The sequence below is a fragment of the Mustelus asterias genome, chromosome 8 (assembly GCF_964213995.1).
Source record: "Mustelus asterias chromosome 8, sMusAst1.hap1.1, whole genome shotgun sequence".
Lineage (NCBI taxonomy): Eukaryota > Metazoa > Chordata > Chondrichthyes > Carcharhiniformes > Triakidae > Mustelus > Mustelus asterias.
This window is the reverse complement of record NC_135808.1, coordinates 78,696,608-78,716,788: the sequence shown is the minus strand read 5'-3', so window position 1 is coordinate 78,716,788 and position 20,181 is coordinate 78,696,608. Positions and strand designations below refer to the sequence as shown.

At 42.6% G+C, this 20,181-nt stretch overlaps 1 protein-coding gene across 3 annotated transcripts in view; it reads left to right on the top strand.

Moving 5' to 3' along the window:
* The first annotated feature begins 9,657 nt into the window (after positions 1 to 9,657).
* ivns1abpa (influenza virus NS1A binding protein a) overlaps positions 9,658 to 20,181 on the top strand; it is a 28,356-nt gene continuing 17,832 nt past the window's right edge. Inside the window, exons 1-3 of one of the 3 annotated variants that reach the window (XM_078218313.1) lie at positions 9,658 to 9,688; positions 10,568 to 11,171; positions 19,566 to 19,821. The gene's annotated coding sequence lies outside the window, so the exon portion shown is untranslated. Of the gene's footprint in view, positions 9,689 to 10,567; positions 11,172 to 11,351; positions 11,617 to 19,565; positions 19,822 to 20,181 lie in introns of those variants that run through there. The other 2 variants (XM_078218315.1, XM_078218314.1) reach the window with 2 other exon arrangements.

Below are 20,181 nucleotides of genomic sequence, written 5' to 3'. Positions count from 1 at the left end.
CATCTAGCCCCTCGAGCCTGCCCCACCATTCAATAAAATCATGGCTGATCTGAAGTGGATCAGTTCCACTTACCCGCCTGATCCCTATAACCCCTAATTCCCTTACCGATCAGGAATTCATCTATCCGTGATTTAAACATATTCAACGAGGTAGCCTCCACCACTTCAGTGGGCAGAGAATTCCAGAGATTCACCACCCTCTGAGAGGAGAAGTTCCTCCTCAACTCTGTCCTAAACTGACCCCCCTTTATTTTGAGGTTGTGCCCTCTAGTTCTAGTTTCCTTTCTAAGTGGAAAGAATCTCTCCATCTCTACCCCATCCAGCCCCTTCATTATCTTATAGGTCTCTATAAGATCCCCCCTCAGCCTTCTAAATTCCAACGAATACATACCCAATCTGCTCAGTCTCTCCTCATAATCAACACCCCTCATCTCTGGTATCAACCTGGTGAACCTTCTCTGCACTCCCTCCAATGCCAATATATCCTTCCACAAATAAGGGGACCAATACTGCACACAGTATTCCAGCTGCTGCCTCACCAATGCCCTGTACAGATGCAGCAAGACATCTCTGCTTTTATATTCTATCCCCCTTGCGATATAGGCCAACATCCCATTTGCCTTCTTGATCACCTGTTGCACCTGCAGACTGGGTTTTTGCGTCTCATGCACAAGGACCCCCAGGTCCCTCTGCACAGCAGCATGTTGTAATTTCTTTCCATTTAGATAATAATCCAATTTGCTATTATTTCTTCCAAAGTGAATAACCTCGCATTTGTTAACGTTATACTCCGTCTGCCAGATCCTCGCCCACTCACTCAGCCTGTCCAAATCTCTCTGCAGACCTTCTACGCCCTCCACACGATTCACTTTTCCACTTCACTTTTCCACGATTCACTTTTCCACAAATAATCACTGTTTCTACCCTATTAAATCGCTTCAGTGAGATCTCCTCTCATTCTTCTGAACTCCAAAGAATATAAGCCCAATTTACTCAGCTTTACTTCATAGAGACACCCCCTGTATTCCAGAGACCAATTTAGTGAACATTTGTAGCACCGCCACCAATCCAAGTATATATTTTCTTAAATATGGAGACCAAAATTCCACACTATTCCAGATGTAGTTTCACCAAAATCCTGTATGATGATAGCAAGACTTCTTTATTCCTGCACTCTAACTCCTTTGTAATAAAGATTTCTTGCCTTCCTGATTGCTTGCTGCATCTGCACCTCCATTACAAGGGAGGAAGTGTTAGGTTTTTTAGGTAATATAAAGACTGACAAATCCCCAGGGCCTGATGGAATCTATCCCAGGCTGCTCAGGGAGACGAGAGATGAAATCGCTGTGCCTCTGACGCAAATCTTTGTCTCGTCACTGGACACTGGTGAGGTCTCGAGGATTGGAGGATAGCTAATGTGGTCCCGTTATTTAAGAAGGGTAGGAAGGATAACCCGGGAAATTATAGGCCGGTGTGCTTAACGTCCGTGGTCGGGAGGTTGTTGGAGAGGATTCTTAGAGATAGGGTGTATGCGCATTTAGAAAGGAATAAACTCATTAACGATAGTCAGCATGGTTTTGTGAGAGGGAGGTCCTGCCTCACTAATCTGGTGGAGTTTTTTGAAGAAGTGACTAGAATGGTTGACGAGGGAAGGGCTGTGGATGTCGTCAATATGGACTTTAGTAAAGCGTTTGACAAAGTCCCTCATGGTAGGTTGGTGCAAAAGGTTGGATCTCATGGGATAAAGGGGGAGGTGGCTAGATGGGTGGAGAACTGACTTGGTCACAGAAGACAGAGGGTGGTAGTGGAAGGGTCTTTTTCCAGCTGGATGCCTGTGACTAGTGGTGTTCCGCAGGGCTCTGTATTGGGACCTCTGCTGTTTGTGATTTATATAAACCATCTGGAAGAAGGTGTAACTGGGGTGATCAGTAAGTTTGCGGACGACACAAAAATGGCTGGACTTGCAGATAGTGAGGAACATTGTCAGAGGCTACAGAAGGATATAGATAGGCTGGAAATTTGGGCAAAGAAATGGCAGATGGAGTTCAATCCAGATAAATGCAAAGTGATGCATTTTGGTAGAACTAACGTAGCGGGGAGCTATACGATAAATGCAGAACCATAAAGGGTGTAGATACGCAGAGGGACCTGCGCAAGTCCACAGATCCTTGAAGGTGACGTCACAGGTGGAGAAGGTAGTGAATAAGGCATATGGCATGCTTGCCTTTATAGGACGGGGCATAGAGTATAAAAGTTGGGGTCTGATGTTGCAGTTGTATAGAACGTTGGTTCGGCCGCATTTGGAATACTGCGTCCAGTTCTGGTCGCCACACTACCAGAAGGACATGGAGGCTTTAGAAAGAGTGCAGAGGAGGTTTACCAGGATGCTGCCTGGTATGGAAGGGCTTAGTTATGAGGAGAGATTGGGTAAACTGGGGTTGTTCTCACTGGAAAGACGGAGGATGAGGGGTGACCTAATAGAGGTGTATAAAATTATGAAAGGCATAGATAGGGTGAACGATGGGAAGCTTTTTCCCAGGTCAGTGGTGACGTTCACAAGGGATCATAGGTTCAAGGTGAGGCGGGGGGAGGTTTAACACGGATATGAGAAGGACGTATTTTACACAGAGGGTGGTGGGGGCCTGGAATGCGCTGCTGGGCAAGGTGGTGGAGGCAGACACACTGGGAACATTTAAGACTTATCTAGATAGCCACATGAACGGAGTGGGAATGGAGGGATACAAAAGAATGGTCGAGTTTGGACCAGAGAGCGGCTTGGAGGGCCGAAGGGCCTGTTCCTGTGCTGTATTGTTCTTTGTTCTTTGTAAACTTTCTGTGTTCCTTGTACAAGCATACACCCAACTACCTCTGAACAGCCTCTCTGTGACCACCCCAAAGCTTATCTTTCCACCAAGTTCAATTTCATCACCGTTGCCTTCTTTGGTAGAGGAACGGTGCATGCTATTGGGAGAAGGGAATGGAATCTTAAGGTACAAAAGGAGGACATTTGGTCCATAATGCATGTACCAGCTCTTTGAAAGAGCTGTTTGATTTAGATCCTCACCCTTACAAGTTTCACACCTTTTAAAAAAAAAATTCTTATTTTCTATTCTTATAACCAAAATGTATAACTTCACATTTCCCTGCATTTACTCCATCTTCCGTCTTGTTGCTCACTCCCTTGTCCTATGGCTCCCTTTGCAGCCTCTCTGTGACCACCCCAAAGCTTATCTTTCCACCAAGTTCAATTTCATCAGTAAACTTTGATGCACTATCTTGTCTAAAGAACAAAGAACAATACAGCACAGGAACAGGCCCTTCGGCCCTCCAAGCCCGTGCCGCTCCCTGGTCCAAACTAGACCATTCTTTTGTATCCCTCCATTCCCACTCCGTTCATATGGCTATCTAAAGAAAGATGTCTCTTCATCTACGTTATTAATATAGATTGTAAATAGCTGAGGCCCAAGCACTGATCCTTGCAGCACTTCACAGTTCACTTGAAAAAGCCCCATTTAAGCCCACTCTCTACTTTCTATTTGTTAACTAATCCTCCATCCATGCAAACATATTAGTCCCAACTCCATAAGCTCTTATTTGACCTATTAACCTTTTGTTTGGCACCTTACTGAATGCCTTTAGGAAATCCAAGTATACTACATCTACTGATTCCCCATTATCTACCCTACTAGTTATCCTACCTAACCGACTAGTCAAAAAATCTAATTTTTTCAAACAGGAAAACCACATTGATTTGTTCTAATCATACCATGCTTTTTTAAGTACATTGTTAAGACTTCCTTAATAATAGATTCAAACATTTTCCCAACAATTGATGTCAAGTTAACTGGCCTGTAATTTGCTATTTTTTCTCTCCCTTCTTTCTTGAAAAGCAGTGTAACATTTGCCAACTTCCAATTTAATGTATTCCTGAATCTAAGGAATTTTGGAAAATCTGCGATCTCTGCAGTCTTCTCTTTTAGAAACCTGTGGTGTAGTCCATTGGGTCCCGGGGAGTTGTTGGATTGTAAGTACTGAGTTTTGATTTATTTTAGAGTGTCAGCCAGGACCAGTAGCTGGGATGCCAGTCTACTGTTGCAGGAGGGAAAAGACACATGAACAATGCACAGAATAACCCAATTAAGAAATGGGGAAGGCCATTGTGACATTGTCTGATGGTCCCAAACTACATCAATGCAGAATATATATACATTATTTATTTCTCCAAGGGACAATACCAAGTCTCTGCATTGCAATTACTGTATAGGAACATAATTATCGGCCCACCGGAGGCCATTATACTGAGGTCTTTGCCAACTTTAACACCATTTTCATTGATAATGAAAATATATATAAACTGTGCTTATTTGAATCTCTGTGGAGAAGCATCTGGACAATCCAGCATTGGCTCCCCACATGCGTAATAAAGACATCACTTGAATATTGCAGCTGGACTCCAAGTGCTGAAATTTTATAACAAAGTATTTCTCAGACCTTTCAAGATTTTAGTTCCTTAAGATTCTCCGATACTTTTTTTTCACTGCTGATACTAATTTCCTTAATTACCTCACTCTTTTTTGCCCCAAGGTTACCATCTATTTCTGGTATGAAACTTGTGCCTTCTCCTTGAATACAGACCTAAAGGCTGAAATTCTCTGGCCATTCACACCAGCGGGATTCTCAGGTCCCGCCGGCCGTGCGCTCCAACTTGCTGGCATGGCGTGACGTCAATGGAAATTCCTACTGACAGCAGTGGGACCAGAGAATCCCTCCGCTAGCAAACAATGTGCCACCTCCTGCCAGCGGGAAACATGCGGTTGGGAGACCGGAGAATCACGTCCAAAATATTTGTTCAATTCCTCTGCTACTTCCTCATTCTTCAAGAAAATTTCTCCGGTCTCTGTTTCTAAGGAACCAACGCTAACTTTAGATACTATCTTCCTTTTGAAATACTGATAAAAGCTTATACATTGTAAATCTGGCTAGTTTACTCTGATTTTATTTTTTTTACGTTTTATCAACTTTTTGGTGGCCCTTTGCTAGTTTCTAAAACACTCCAAATCTTCTGACTTTCTACTAATTTTGCAACATTGTAAGTCTCTTCTTTTAATCTAATACTATCCTTAACTGCCAGAGATTGTCTATTGTTATGGTTTAGGATTTTTTATTTGTTAGTGAGCTCAGCACTGAAGGTATCTATTAAAGCTAGGCAAGCCCATTTATGAAATGCTATAACTCTCAGTCTACGTCAAACTGAGGCAATGACAATTAAATCATATCAAACTCATTAAGTCCCTATACATTTTGAGAATGACAGGTGACAAAATGGTGGGGAAGGGGGGCTGGTGGTGGTAGCAGGATTAGAGGCAGTTAATTTTGCTGACAAATTTAGTGGTGAATCAGTGAACTGGAAAGAAGTCAGAACGACAGTTTCCTACATGGTGAGATATAGGGAGAAAAAGGATAAAGCAACATGGATAGTCAGATTTTAAACAAGGGACTGTGAGGTACAGGTTTGGGTTTGCAGTTGGGAGTGAAGATTAGAAGTTTTATAGAAAGGTAGACAATACCAAAAATAAATTTGCAGGCTCATAAACTGGATAATTATTTGTTTTTTTTATTTCCTCAAGGAGAGAAGTTAAAATTGAGTGAAGTAAGTAAGGTTTTTTTTACAGTTGTTAGACTATACTCATTTGCTGTCCAACAAATAAAACTGCTCAATGATTCAGTTTTGTCCTGTCTCACTAGTGTTTCTTAGTATATCTAACTGAAAGATTTAAGATGTGCTCACGCAACAGATTATAAAGGGGAAGTGGGGGTAGGGGAGGATGTCCTATAGTTAAACCTAGTGTTATGCTGTCATGTAATTACTCAGTCAGCAGCGTGAGAACATTTCTGAGCATAAGTAACAACACTTACAGGAATAAGCAGCACTGCTATACCTAAGGGAAATATCTATGGCATGCCTGAAACTAGCAACATAATAAAGTACAGAAAAAGAAAAGGTCATGTGTTGCATTAGCTGCATTAATTTTCCAGACCATGTACAATTCATTGTACCACAAATTCCACAAATCCCAAACAATCTTTTGAGTGAGACAACTAACAATAGAATTTGCTGCGCAAGTCAAGCTGACTGAAACTTGTCCCCGACTGTTAAAACTAACCAATCAAAAGTGCAAGATATTCATCCAATCTCGTAATGCACACTGGTCAATTCTTATTCCTTACCTCCTAGGTGACTCAGCAGCAGGAGATTCAGTATACTCAGAACACCACTTGAGAATATTGTGCACAATTCTGATTTCCATATGACAAAAATGATATAGAGGTACAGAAGGAAACACAAAAAAACTATTTTATATACTAGATACTAAAGCTAAGAGGTTATGAATGTGGAATTTGGAATCTTTACACCTATTTTTTTTTAGCCATAAAGCTCCAAAATGGTGTTCTTGGTTTGTGGGGTGTGAGGCACTGCATGATGTATTGGTGAGGGTGTTGGCATGTGAGGAGTGAATATCTGCAGCAGTGCTAACCACTGTGCCACCGTGCCCCCTGCTTGACTCTGATTTTGACTGCTCTGGAGGAGTTTTGCAGAACTCAGCTAAGCAGGTGTCATGATTTGTGGTGGTCTGCTGCATGATCCACAATCTTGCCATTGTGTGTACTTAAGCCAGTTATACAGCGAGAAATTGAGAAGAAAGAATATGAGGAGGTGGAGGAAGAGGAAGGGAGGAGAGAATATAGACAGCTCCTTTCTAACTGAATTGTCTGTGAAGGATTCATCCAAGTAACCACACTGCTAATTCCCTATTCACTGACAGTTCCAGACTTTACCTTACCTCTATCACTGATCCTCACAGTGTTCACTTGGCCACAATGCAAAAACAAAAGCAACCTCAGAATAATCATTCTAAACAAAATTTATAAATGAAATGCCATATTGCACACAAAAGTCAACAAATTACCGTTGCACATTTCCTTTATGTCTGTCTTCCTTGTGTCTTAACCCTCCCTCTTGCTACAGTGGCTGCAACACAGCTGGTTAAAACTGCTTTCAATTGAGGAGACTGTAGATGACCTTGAAGGATAACCCTGAGTAGCTCTGCACCTAGAAGGCCTGGCTATCATCTGCACCATGGATGGCAGAGGTCTGGGCTGCTGACAGATAATAGCACGGGCACTGGTGGAGTGGACATGGTGGGAGCATGAATGCTGTCATCCTGAAAGAAGACAGCATGTTTGTGCTCCAGGGAGACACTGCTACTCCCTCAAGGCAAAACCTCAGCAATCCTAATAATTTCCCTGTGGGCAGGTGACATCATGCAAGCTCCTTTTCACACAGTAATCAACAATCATGACAGTCGCCTGAGTTTGCACGGCAGCAAGCTGATCTGGCATTGCAGCGGTCTAAGCTTTCACAGCAACACTCATTCAGCAGCTGCTACTTGTGTTGCAATGGAAGTTGAGAGATTGCCATCAGATGCTACATCATGGTTGGGTCCACAAATGTATCTGAAGACCTTGTAGCCCACTCTTTTCCATGCTGCACTATTCTTCAAGGTTTTGCAGGAGAGTCACGTATGAGTGCCAGCACTTGTTCCAGCAACAGTGCCACTCTCCTTTTAAGAGTGATGCTGGTCACTCATGATAATGGACCATTACTGATGAATTCAGCCAATCAACAATGCATTTAGCACCAGCTGGATGCTGAAATCATTGAAATGAGCAGGCATTACCAAGTTGGCAATCTGCCTGCATTACCACCATTTCAGAGACTATTGAAGATAATGCGCTGTAGCTATCAGTCTAACAGGGTGGGGCTCTTTTCCCCAGAAAAGACCTGATTAGAGGTCTTTAAGATTATGAAAGCATTTCATAGTGTAGACTTTGAGAAAATATTTTCACTGGTGAACAAATTAGCTGCCATAAATATAAGATAGTCCAATAGGGAATTCAGGGGAAACATATTTGATCAGAAGAAACTTCCTTATTCAGAAAGTAATTAGAATGTGTAACTCACAGCAACATTCTGTCATTGTGGTGAATAGCATAGATACAGGGGCTGTAAAGAATTAGAAAGTTATGCTAATAAATTTCCTTGTCTGAGGAAAGGTGAAAGATGTTAATCGTTTGAAATTCAGCAATGATAATGCCATTGAATGTCAAAGTCTGATGGTTGTGGATCTTCACTTGTGGGATATGGTCATCGCCTGGCACTTGTGTGGTGAGAATGTTACTTGCCGGTTGTCAGTCCAAGGCTGGATATTGTCCAGGTCTTACTCTATTTGGACACAAACTGCATCATTATCTGATGAGTCACGAATGGTACTGAACATTGTGCAGTCATCAACAAACATCCCCACTTCTGACTTATGATGGAAGGATGGTTAGGCTTAGTACACTGAGGAACTCCTGTTGAGGCTCCTTGATGCCACTGGTGTTAAGGGCAGTCACTCTCTCTTCACCTTTCCAACCTCAGTAGGAGAGCAGCCCTGACATGAAAGATCAGTGAGAACACACATGGCAGGGAAAGGTTGGGAAGACAGAATGGAAACGAAGTTCAGAGAGTGATGCTACAAAGCAAGGTAATAACAAGTGAAGAGAAACAATGGGGGCAATTCTCCCAGAGAGTAGCGGGCTGGGAGACTGCGGCAGAGACTGTTTTGTGGGTTCCTGCTGGGCGTCACAGCCTCCGCGAGTCTCCGGCAGCCGGATTTCCGGCGCTGTCAGCTCCACACCAGAAATCGGCACGGAGTTGAATAAATTATGTAAATCCTCATTAGCACATCTTTTAAATGTAAGTAGCAGGCCCGGGACTGAAATCTCCAGGCCCGCTAGCCTTACCCCCCCCCACCAGGAGTGTTTCACTCCAGCAGGGTTGACAATAGTTTTGTTTATTTATTAGTGTCACAAGTAAGCTTAATACTGCAGTGAAGTTACTGTGAAAATCCCCTGGTCACCACACTCCGGCGCCTGTTTGGGTAGGCTGAGGGAGAATTTAGCATGGCCAATGCACCTAACCAGCACATCTTTCAGTCTGTGGGAGGGAACCGGAGCACCTGGAGGAAACCCATGCAGACACGAGAAGACTGTGCAAACTCCACACAGACAGTGACCCAAGCTGGAATCGAACCTGGGTCCCTAGCATTGTGAGACAGCAGTGCTAACCACCTGTGTCACCATGCTGTCCTAATTCTATCCCAAATAGAATCTATCCCAATTTAGAAGCTTGTCCACTACTGATGTTAAACTAACAGGCCTGTAATTGCTGGGGCTATCCTTACAACTTTTTTTGAACAAAAGCATAACATTTACAGTTCTCCAGCACCTCCCGAGCCTAGAGAAGGCTGGAAGATTATGGCCACGCCTCTGGAATTTCCACTCTCACTGCCTTCAATATCCTTGAACGCATCTCCTCCAGATCCGATACCTTGTCAACTTTCAGTAATGACTGTGTTTATTCAACAATTCATCCTTATCAATTTTGAACCCTTCTAGGGACTGAATTTCCTCATCTGTCATCTGCCAATAGCTCCCACCTTAGGGGAAGCTGGTGGCCTTAACCCACTGGAGTGAAGGGGAGGCCATTAAGATCCCCCAGAAGGTCAGAGGGTGCCCCCAGGCATTGCCACCTTGGCACTGCCCAAGGGGCAAAGAGAGAGGGAGGCCAGCGATCGGGGCGGAGGTTGGAACTGCGAGGGGGAGGGTCAGGGCTGCCGGTTGCAGGGGGGAAATCGGGAGAGAGGGGCTGCAGTGGGGGGAAGTGGGAGATCGAGGCAGGCCAGGAGGGCGGGTTCGAGGTTTGCCCGGACGTGTTTGAGTGGCCAGCAAAAAGGAGTCGTGGGGCTGGCCGGCGAACGAGCTGGTCAGCAATCAGGAGTCTGGCAGTGCGGGGCTACTGTGCATGCGCCAGTCTCGGCGCTGGCAGATTGGCACATGCGCGATGGCCCACTCAGTGCTATGCTGCCGACCTCTCCAGCGTTAATAGACCCCGCCCACTGAATTCTGCAGTGCACAAAATGTGGGAAATTCATTTTGAAAATCCCGCTGAAAATAAACAGCAGGATTTACTCCAGTTTTTACTGAATTCGACACTTAGAATTTTTTGGGGAGAATCACACCCAGTATGTTATTGCTTTACTAGTATCTGTATCATCAGGGGACAAGCATAAGTTTCTTCTTGGAGCTTGTTCTTTCAAAAAAAATGTTTGGGAACCATTGAATCAACTTACTTTAGATTAACCGTCAGGTTTGACATTGTGTGTATACCTTGGGCGTTATTGTTTTTAAAAGTATGTTTTTTAAATCACTCCAGAGCTTCACCAGTGGGCCGACATTGGTTCAACATTTTGCTGCAGCTAAATTAGAGATGTGCAGCTTTGACAAAAAGGTTATTTGAACTCGAAACGTCAGCTCTTTTCTCTCCTTTATAGATGCTGCCAGACTTGCTGAGATTTCCCAGCATTTTCTCTTTTGGTTAGAGATTAGAGATGTGCATCCTTCTCCGGATCTGAGGGAAGCTCACCAGCCTGAAATTCTAAACTCTTGCTTCCTTTGCCCATAGGCTGCCTAACCTGCTGTAGCAAGCAGTTTCCAGCATTTTCTGCGTTCATCTCACGATCGTAGTGCCCACTGGCGAAACACAGCATCCAAGCTGAAGCCGGCATTCTCATTTTCGAAGGTCAAACTGGGGGCAGGCTGTGTGTTACTCGCAACGATAACAGGGGACACAGTATGCTAGTTGTGCAGGGAGATCGCTCTTTGAGCCCGAGGACGTTTTGATAAGCAGTGTGAAAGGAGTAGCCAGCCGCGTGAGGAGAGAGAGAGAGAGATTGAACAACAGTGTCCAGTGCACCGTTACCAGGGTTCCCACTGTTTAGTGCGGTTCGCTGCCGCGCTGCCGCCCCCCTACTGCGCAAGTGCGGTTCTCCGAGAGCGGACTCAGTCAGTTCAGGCACATGCGCAGTGTACGCAACAAGCCAGTATCACGTCAGTGTTATATCTGGACGCGTGGAGTCAGCACTTGCAGAGGCGGCTTGGAAGCTGTGAGGACAGGTTTATGCTCATAACCATCTCGGTTATTTACCGCGGCGAGGACGTTCAGCAGTGCAAACGGAACATTGACTTTATCAAATATGATTTATATCGTCCGTTTTCCTCCTAGAAAGGTTAGTTTTTTTGTGTGTGTGATGGGGGAGGAGACGCGATCCGGAGAATTTATCCCCGTGCCTGCGGTATTTAATTTCGTCTTCTCTTTGTTGAGGCGCGAAGACGCTGGTTCCAATGACAACCTAACTTTGCGGCTGCGCTGCGACAGTGATTGACAGGGCGACTGATCAATAAGGATCACTGTGAGCGAGCGGTACAGCCAATGGCGGGCAGGGGTGGGGACAGGCTCGAGCTGGTGAAGTTTGGTTGAGGCGCGGGCCGATGCACGCGATGAATTTGTTTTAATTTTTTTTGGACGTTAACGGTCGGCCTGTGGGGTCCCCCGCGAGACTCAGTGTCGAGGGGGAGGGGAGGGGATCGAGCTGGTACTCGCGGATCGGCCGCGCGTGACTTGAGGAGCGACTACCCCACGAGGAAATGAGCCCGAAACCTGGCCGGGTTATGGTATGGCCACGTAGCACGCTTTCTCTCCCCCTTTTAATAAAAATTTAAAAAAAACTCGGGGAGACGACGGGGGAACCGGGGAAAATTTGACTGCTTCTCCCTCCTTTGTTCAGTCCTTGCCCCCGCCCGTCCGCCCTCCCTCCCTCCCTCCCTGACCGGATGTCGACCAGCACAGGCTAAATAAATGGGGGAAAGCTGATGTCGCACATGGCATCGCGTGTATAATGGGACGGTGAACGATGATGGCGGGGGCCGCCTGCAGTCTGGCCCGCGTCGCCGATCTCATTCTAACAGCCAGGGCGGTTACAGACCTAGCGTTAGTTTGGGGGGGTATTAATTGTTGATGATTGGAGGGACTCTGTGGGAGAAGTAAAAGCGCATGGAAGGCTGCCGGCTGGGCCCTTTGCAGTCGATGGAGGGAGGCAGGCAAGCGTGATCACAGGCTTGTGATTAAACTTGTAGCGGGAGGTGGGCTTGAGCCCCCCCAGGGTTTTGGTGGAGGAGAGAAGCGGAGGCTGCGAATCCCGACTAAGTTTAGAAGGTGATGGATCAGAGACGACGAACCGATATGAAAATCCATAATTAGGGTGACAAAACAGTAAGCTGCCCTTAAAAAAATAAATAAATTTGGATGTTGGAAATCTGAAACCTGGTAATACTTCAGGTCTGGCAGCATCTTGGGAGGGGGTTAACATTTCAGGTTGCTGACCTTTCGTCAGAACTGTGGATTAGTTTGGGTTAGGGCTGGTATGGGGGAGGGCTCCATAAATCCTGTGGTCAGAATTGACGCAGACGAAAACATTAGGATCCGGCTTTCAGCTTTGGATGGCAACTTGCACTCGCTTGGGATTTTTGCGGGTGGGTGCGGCTGCAGAAAGTTGTGTCCAAACTTTCGGGGAGGTGGGGGGTTAACATTCCGGCACCTTGGCTGAGGAGTCAGAATGATGGAGCTTGTTTTCATCGTGTCACATCCTATTTGCTCGAAATATTTTGTTCTGCAATATTTTTAATAGCAAACAATATTTTAATTTATAACCAGTGCTACAATTTTCTAATGAGTAACATCCAATTGTTCCATGTGATCTTAATTTCTGTCTTCTCAGTAAAGTACCGGAGCGGCACGGTAGCACAGTGGTTAGCACTGCTGCTTCACAGCTCCAGGGACCTGGGTTCGATTCCCAACTCGGATCACTGCCTGTGTGGAGTTTGCATATTCTCCTCGTGTCTGTGTGGGTTTCCTCCGGGTGCTCCGGTTTCGCCCCACAGTCCAAAGATGTGTGGGTTAGGTTGATTGGCCATGCTAAAAATTGCCCCTTAGTGTCCTGGGATGCGTAGGTTAGAGGGATTAGTGGGTAAAATATGTAGGGATATGGGGGTAGCGCCTGGGTGGGATTGTGGTCGGTGCAGACTCGATGGGCCAAATGCCTCTTTCTGCACTGTAGGTTTTCTATGATTCTCAGTAAACTAACTAAAATTTTCAGCAAGCCAGAAAATTAGCAAGCAAATTTGTTCAAAAAGTCATCTGAACTACAGTGGAAGGATTGTTGCCAGATTTGTAATTTATTCTAGCATCAGTTCGCAGTTTCTAGTGAATTCCACAACCTGCTGAGACATGGGTACATTTCTTGAAATAGTGGCTCGTGAACTATGACATTGAAATAAGTGGCTCATGAACATGTCCAACGGGTCATGAGCCATTACATTGTTTTCCAATATCTGTTGTGTTTTTATACTGTCTGTATTTGTGCCTTAAATTGAAAATAATTAATCAATACTGGAATTTTAATTTTATAGTTTCGGGGAGCTGCCCCTTTTAATTTGTCCTTGGGTTAATTTGGTTGGTATCAAAAGAAATACCCCATGTAGAAGCTCTTCCTTCATACTGAAATGGTTGTCTTTTACAAAAGATTGAGTGGCACAAGGAACTATGGTAACAGTATATATTAGGCACTAAAAAGAGATCTACCTAATAAACAGTTTTAATCTTCTCCCTCTTTGGATCTTCCACTGCTTCCACCTGAAGGTGTAAGCAAGCAACCTCTTAAGTTATATAGCACAAGATAGAATTGCAGAAATGTTTAGCACTGACAACAGTTATTTGTTCCATCGTGCTTGCACTGGAGCTAGATTTACACCAGGACTATCTAGTTTCCCCAAACCATTTATTCTTTAAATCTGTTAGCCTGGCTCTTTTGAACTCTGCCTTCTGCACCTGTAACTTTTTTTCTTCTTCAGCTGCTATGATCCTAGTTTTGATTTTTCCCATCATGATCTTGTATTTTGTTGCAGGATTATCTCCATATTAGAATATCCAGAGTTGTGCACAGAATTACAGTAGTGGCCTAAACAATGTTTCATACAGATTAATCATATCTATCTTTTGTGTAAAATATTAAAAGCTTATTTAAATTTTGAATCATATAGAATCCCTACAGTACAGAAGGAGGCCATCCAGCCCATTGAGCCTGTACTGACAACAATCCCATCCAGGCCATGTCGCCATAACTGTACATCTTTAACCTGCTAATCCCCCTGAAACTACGGGACAATTTAGAGTGGCCAATCAACCTAACCCACATATCTTTGGACTGTGGAAGGAAACCAGAGCCCCTGGAGGAAACCCCCACAGACACAGGGAGAACATGCAAACTCCACACAGTCACCCAAGGCTGCAATTGAACCCGTGTCCCTGATGCTGTGAAGCAGTGCTAACCACCATGCTGCCCTCCTGGGCATATTTCCAGGTTTTTAAAAAAGAATACATTTAAGAAGAAATTGAATGCCACAAACTTGGGTAAATTCTGAGAACATCAGTTTTAAATGTTTTTCTTTGAGAATTGATAACATTCAAGCACAAAATACTTGATTTTATGTACATTTGAACATTTCAAAATTCTTTACAGCCAATAAAGTATTTTTGAAATACCTCCACCTGCGTAAGCAGACTGGGTCACCAAAAGACAGCACCTTCAACAGTGCAACATTCCCATAGTGCTACATTGAATGTGTCTGCCTGTATAATGTGCTGAAGCCTTTGGAACAGAACTTGTACCTACTTTCTAACTTGAGTACTAGTGCTACCATGATCTATGGCTCATGTGTAAAATGTACAAGGCATTAAAAAGATAGTCAAGCTAACTCACAAACAATTTATACTGTTAACCGATGTATCTATGGGACTTGTCACTGGATTCAACCCTATGAGTTTAAAAAATAAACTATTTTTGCTCCAGTCCGTCACCTATCAAAATTGGAGATTATGGATAAGGTAACAGTTGTTTTTAACGAACAGGCATTGATCAGGATGTGATCATTCCTTGACCTTGGATATCACAGATACTGCCTTAAAGACTATCACTATCAATATGCTGCTATTCTAACCCAATACCTGAAATAATGATGTCTGATTCAATGTAAATAATGTTATTTGAAGATAAACTATATCCCCTCTTTGTCAAGATGCCTCTATCCCATTTTGGAAACACTTTTTGTTGTCTATGGAGTTCTGAATCTAATTCTTATACGTAAGGTAGATGATTTCAAATGTTTTTCCTGAAAGATGGAGAGGAATAGCATTCACCAATTCACTTCTTGGAATCTCCACTCCACATGTTTATACAATCTAAATTCCGTTTCTGGTTCTTTAACTCTTCCATCCCAGAATTCCCTTTCTTCCTTTAGTTTTTGCTTTTTTTCCCCTCCATTTTATGTTTAAATTGCTTTTACTGCATTTTATAACCCTAATCTGCTGACGACTCCTGTACTCTTCCTTGCATTTTTTTCTTGTCTCCTTAGCAAGTTTTGATATTTTTATTTATCCTTTTTATGGGATGTGGGCATCGCTGATTATGCCAGCATTTGTTGCTCAACCATAGTTGCCCTTGAGAAGGTGGTAGTGAACTGCTGCCATTGTGAGTATCCAGGTCTCTTCTATGATCACATGCAAATTATTTACATGTGAAAGGAAATCAAGAAGTCTTGCTCACCTGAGCAAATTAGCTTAGTGTCTAAATTTGCTAACTGCCTATTCCTTCATACTCTGTCTTGGTTCTATTACAGTAAGGAGTCCAACAGGACTTTAACCTGTTGTTAAGACTCCTTACTGTGTTTACCCCAGTCCAACGCCGGCATCTCCACATCTTGGTTCTATTAACCAGCCTGATTTTAAGTGCTTTATCTTTTGTATGGACATAGCTCTTCTGGATAATCTTAAAAATCCAGTTATGCCACGTCCATTGTTTACCTGTTAACTGATAACCTTAGATTGTGAGTGTTCTGACTCTTATGACTCAGTAATAATCAAGATGATACAATAAGTGCTCCTGTTGGGAGTCTGACTGGCTTCTGTTTTGAATGTTTATTGCCTCCCTGTCCAATACTTTTAATTTTGAGCATATATGTGAACGAACATTCTGAATTGTTCTTTCTGAATGGAGCCTTTTTCTTGATGCACTAAATGGCACCAGGCACTCTTCTCAAATTCCTCATGAAGTGGCTTGACTAAAATTCTCAAGCTAGACACAACACCGTCGAAATTCTAATTTGTCAACTTTAGCTTTGCTTTTATCTCCTCAGATTAATGTGGCACATGTTAATAGGAGCGATTTTTTTTTTAATGACTTAAATTTGGACTGGTTGAACTTAGCCTTTATATTCCATAACCGAGGAACCTATAACTATTTTAATTAGTATTTTTATTGGATTCCCTCCACTTCAACAGAGCTGCATTTACACAGCACCTTTTTAATAAGATTCCAAGTATTTCACAAGTGTATTAGCATAATAAAAACGACCCCAAGCTGCGTAAAGAGATATTATGGCAAATTATCAAAAGCTGGTCTGAGGTGGGTTTTAAGGAGAATGTAAAGGAGGTGCAAAGTAGTAACGGAAAGGTTTAGATGGAAATTAGAGCTTTGGGGTCTTCATGGCTGAAGACATGGCCATTATTGTTAAAATGAATAAGATCAGGGGAAGTGCGATAGGCCCGAATTGGAGGAGCAGGTGTGAGTGTTGTTGGGCTAGAGATATTCTGTGATCTAGTGGAATTGTACCATCAATATTTGTTGCCTGTGTCAACACATTGATTCTTTTCATGTTGCTTTTATTTGTTAATTCAGATAAGGCCACATCATTAAGCTTTGGCCCCATGTGGCTTCAGGATGTTATTTCCTGAATGCGAGCAAAGGATTTTTTTTTGTATATTACTTGATCTATCGGTTGGATTACAATGAGCTGCTGCCTCTATAGCACTAGATTGCATCTTTAGTCAGTGAGTTACTTTCATCTAGCTGACAGAAATTATAGATTGAAACTTGGGGTTTTGAATCTCACTACTCGAGCATCGCAACCTTGTTAGAAGCTCAGGGTTATATGAAATAACATCCTAACAGTATGCATTTTATCAATGCATAAGATTTGAAAATTATTGGACTGGCATCTTAGATTTGCTTTTTGTAAACATATTTTTAAAAATTTTCAGTAGCAGCAAAGACCACATTGTTAATTTCACACGAGAGCTAGAATTTTTTAAATTCAATTTGAGTACAATATATTTTATACCAATAAATAGTCCGGATATTTAATTTTGTACGTCTTGCCCCGTGCTAAGGTATGACCAGTGATTTGCTTTAGTTATTTAGCTTCATAAGAGGCATACTCTTAGCAAAGCAGTTGCTGCTATTTTTGGAGGGGGTGGGGGGGCGGGCAACAAACCTGAACTGAGTGAAATTGCTAACTAAATACAAAACCGTGTTTACTTATCTGTTAACTTGAATCCTTCTGATTTATAAGTGACTCTACACCTTGTGTACTGGAACTTGAGCTGAAAATCTTCATATTAGCCTGGGAGAGAGGGTTGCTTGATCTGTTGAAATGGGATGTATGATTATTTAAAAAATAAAACGAGTTGACATTTATGTATTATCTCTGTTGGTCAGGCCATGTTGTAGTGGTGCCTTAGGACATGTTTATTTTGTCATTTGTATTTGTGGCATCCTTGAAAGTAAATGAACATCCATTGAGCTATGCAGTAATTTTTGTTTTGGAGACTTGACCAATGTTTTGATGAACACACAGCTTGCTGCCATAAAAGTGTAGGTTTTCTTCTAATGTGGTTAACATAAACAGATGTATCTGCTTAATTCACTGGCTACTTTGAAACATTTGGTAAATATTTTCCATAATTTGCCTTGTTGGTAAGTCCATTAGTGTACAGAAGCCTTGATGCAATGTTTCTGTTTGCCTAATCATAAGAAATGAGCAACAGTTCAACAATGGATGAGACTGATAGCCAAAATAAAGCACCAAACCACAAGGCGTCTTGAGGGATAGAAGCAAGATTTAAACTTTCTTGTGAGAACTGCAAATTCAATTTTAGGCTAATCTAAATTGTTTATGTAGGGTAACCATTCCTTTTTTGTTGAAATTTTAAAGTTACGGTCCATATTACATTGAAAATCCAAAAACTGCAGATGCTATTAATCAAATAAAGCCAAAATATTGGTAACTCTCAGCCCACCAGGCAGCATTTGTTGGGATTGAAAGAAATATTTTCAAGTCTTATGTTCTGATGAATAGTCATATAAACATTCAAGTGGACTTTCTGGTATACATCTGATTACTGCTTTGAGTACAGAGTATTTCTAGTGTGGCCATTTAGGACCCATCAAACTCGCAGACTATTATTTTATACCACCAACCTGGGAAACCAGGTCTAACAGCTTTATCAGGAGACTGCTCCAAAATAGCTTCAGGCTTTTTGGTGTATTTGTGCTTCACCTGCTCAGTTCATTTGGGAATTATACAAACTTGGGTATCACATTTTTACATATAATTAGAGTCACTGGCCAGACCAGTTTTGAAAAATGGTTAGTCTTGAGAGATTACTTGATATGGCAGCAAAACCTGTCTTTGTATTAGGAAGGAGCAAGGCTGCTGTTGAGACTAAACTGTCCTTTTGCTGGTGAGCTGTATTTCTGCTTAAAGTTACCAAGTGTTGAATGTGATGTTGCTGCTGTTTCTGACTTAGTGACAAGTATAAGTAATTTTAAAGCCACACACACACAAGGTAAGTGCTGAAAAGCAGGTGGGTGGAGAAACCCCAGCTCTTGTTGTTGTGCTTCTAAATCTTGAATTTGTATACAGTTGTATCTTTAATTTTGCCACAGCAGCTCAGTTAAGTTTATGGACCAGAACTGTGGCTAGAATCTTCTGCTCTGCATGTTTTAGTAAAGTGGAGTACAATGCTCTTGCCAAGCACCTCCCCCTAACCAGTTTATCCTCACCTTTTGTCATTCGAATTGAGCAGGTCGGGTCTATACTCATTGGAGTTTAGAAAAATGAGAGGGGATCTTAACTGAAACATAAGATCCTGAGAGGGCTTAAGGAACTTTAAATGTTCCTCCTTGTGAGATAAATATAGGGGTTGTGGGGTGGAGGGGGGGCAGTGTGGTATTGAGAATATATCCAGAGCCAATCAACTAGCTAGGTATAAATGCTGCAGGCATCAAATTTAATGCAGAACTGGAGAGAAGCAAATGGTGGCACAGTAGTTAGCACTGCTGCCTCACAGTGCCATGGTCCCAGGTTCAATTCCGGCCTCGACACAGTCTGTGTGGAGTTTGCACATTCTCCCCATGTCTGCGTGGGTTTCCTCTGGGTGCTCCGGTTTCCTCCCACAGTCCAAAGATGTGCGGGCTAGGTTGATTGGCCATGCTAAATTAACCCTAGTGTTAGGGGGATCAGCAGTGTAAATGAGGGTTACAGTAATCGGGCCTGGGTGGGATTGTGGTCGGTACAGACTCGATGGGCCGAATGGCCTCTTTCTGTGCTGTAGGGATTCTATGATTGGAGAAGCGTTGAAGATATGGGTGGGAAAGAACAACATGTGTGGTAGATATTACTAACTCACCAGTGTTTTTTTGTAACACAATTCTGTAATTTTCCTCCAGGATAATATGCAAGAACATCACAGTCGAAATACATGTCTATAGCCTTGGTGTATTTTGGGACTCCTTTTCATTGGCTACAAGCCTGAATTTTTGTCAACACCATTTGAGGCTTATTGTTACTGGACTCGTCATTACCTGCCTACATCGCCAGTGTCTTCAGAATTTGCTTAAAAACTGGATCCAGAGTGCCCAAAAACTCAAGTGCCTTCACGTTTTGAAATTTTATTTCGGTTTTTTTGAAATACAGCAGTATTAAGTAAGTATCATGTACAGCATGTCATGTTCCTGTATGTACAAAATGTGCTTGTGATATCAAAGTTCATAGTGAAAATGATGCAATTGAAATGCCTTTAATACTTTCACATTTATAATTGGTGTAACCATTGTACAGTTAATATCAATTAACTGATATTAATTATACAAAGCTTTTTTGAAGGTGAAGAACTTAAGTCCTCCAGTTTTCTAGAACTTTTCTCTAGAGTGGAATAAGTACTTAAGTGTACAGAGCAAAATTGGTACTTTTCTGCCCCGTTTAATTTATCAATATTTATATGAAATTTCACCATCTTTCTGATTTTGGTACATCAGCTATTTTTCTGTTACACTCTAGTCCTCT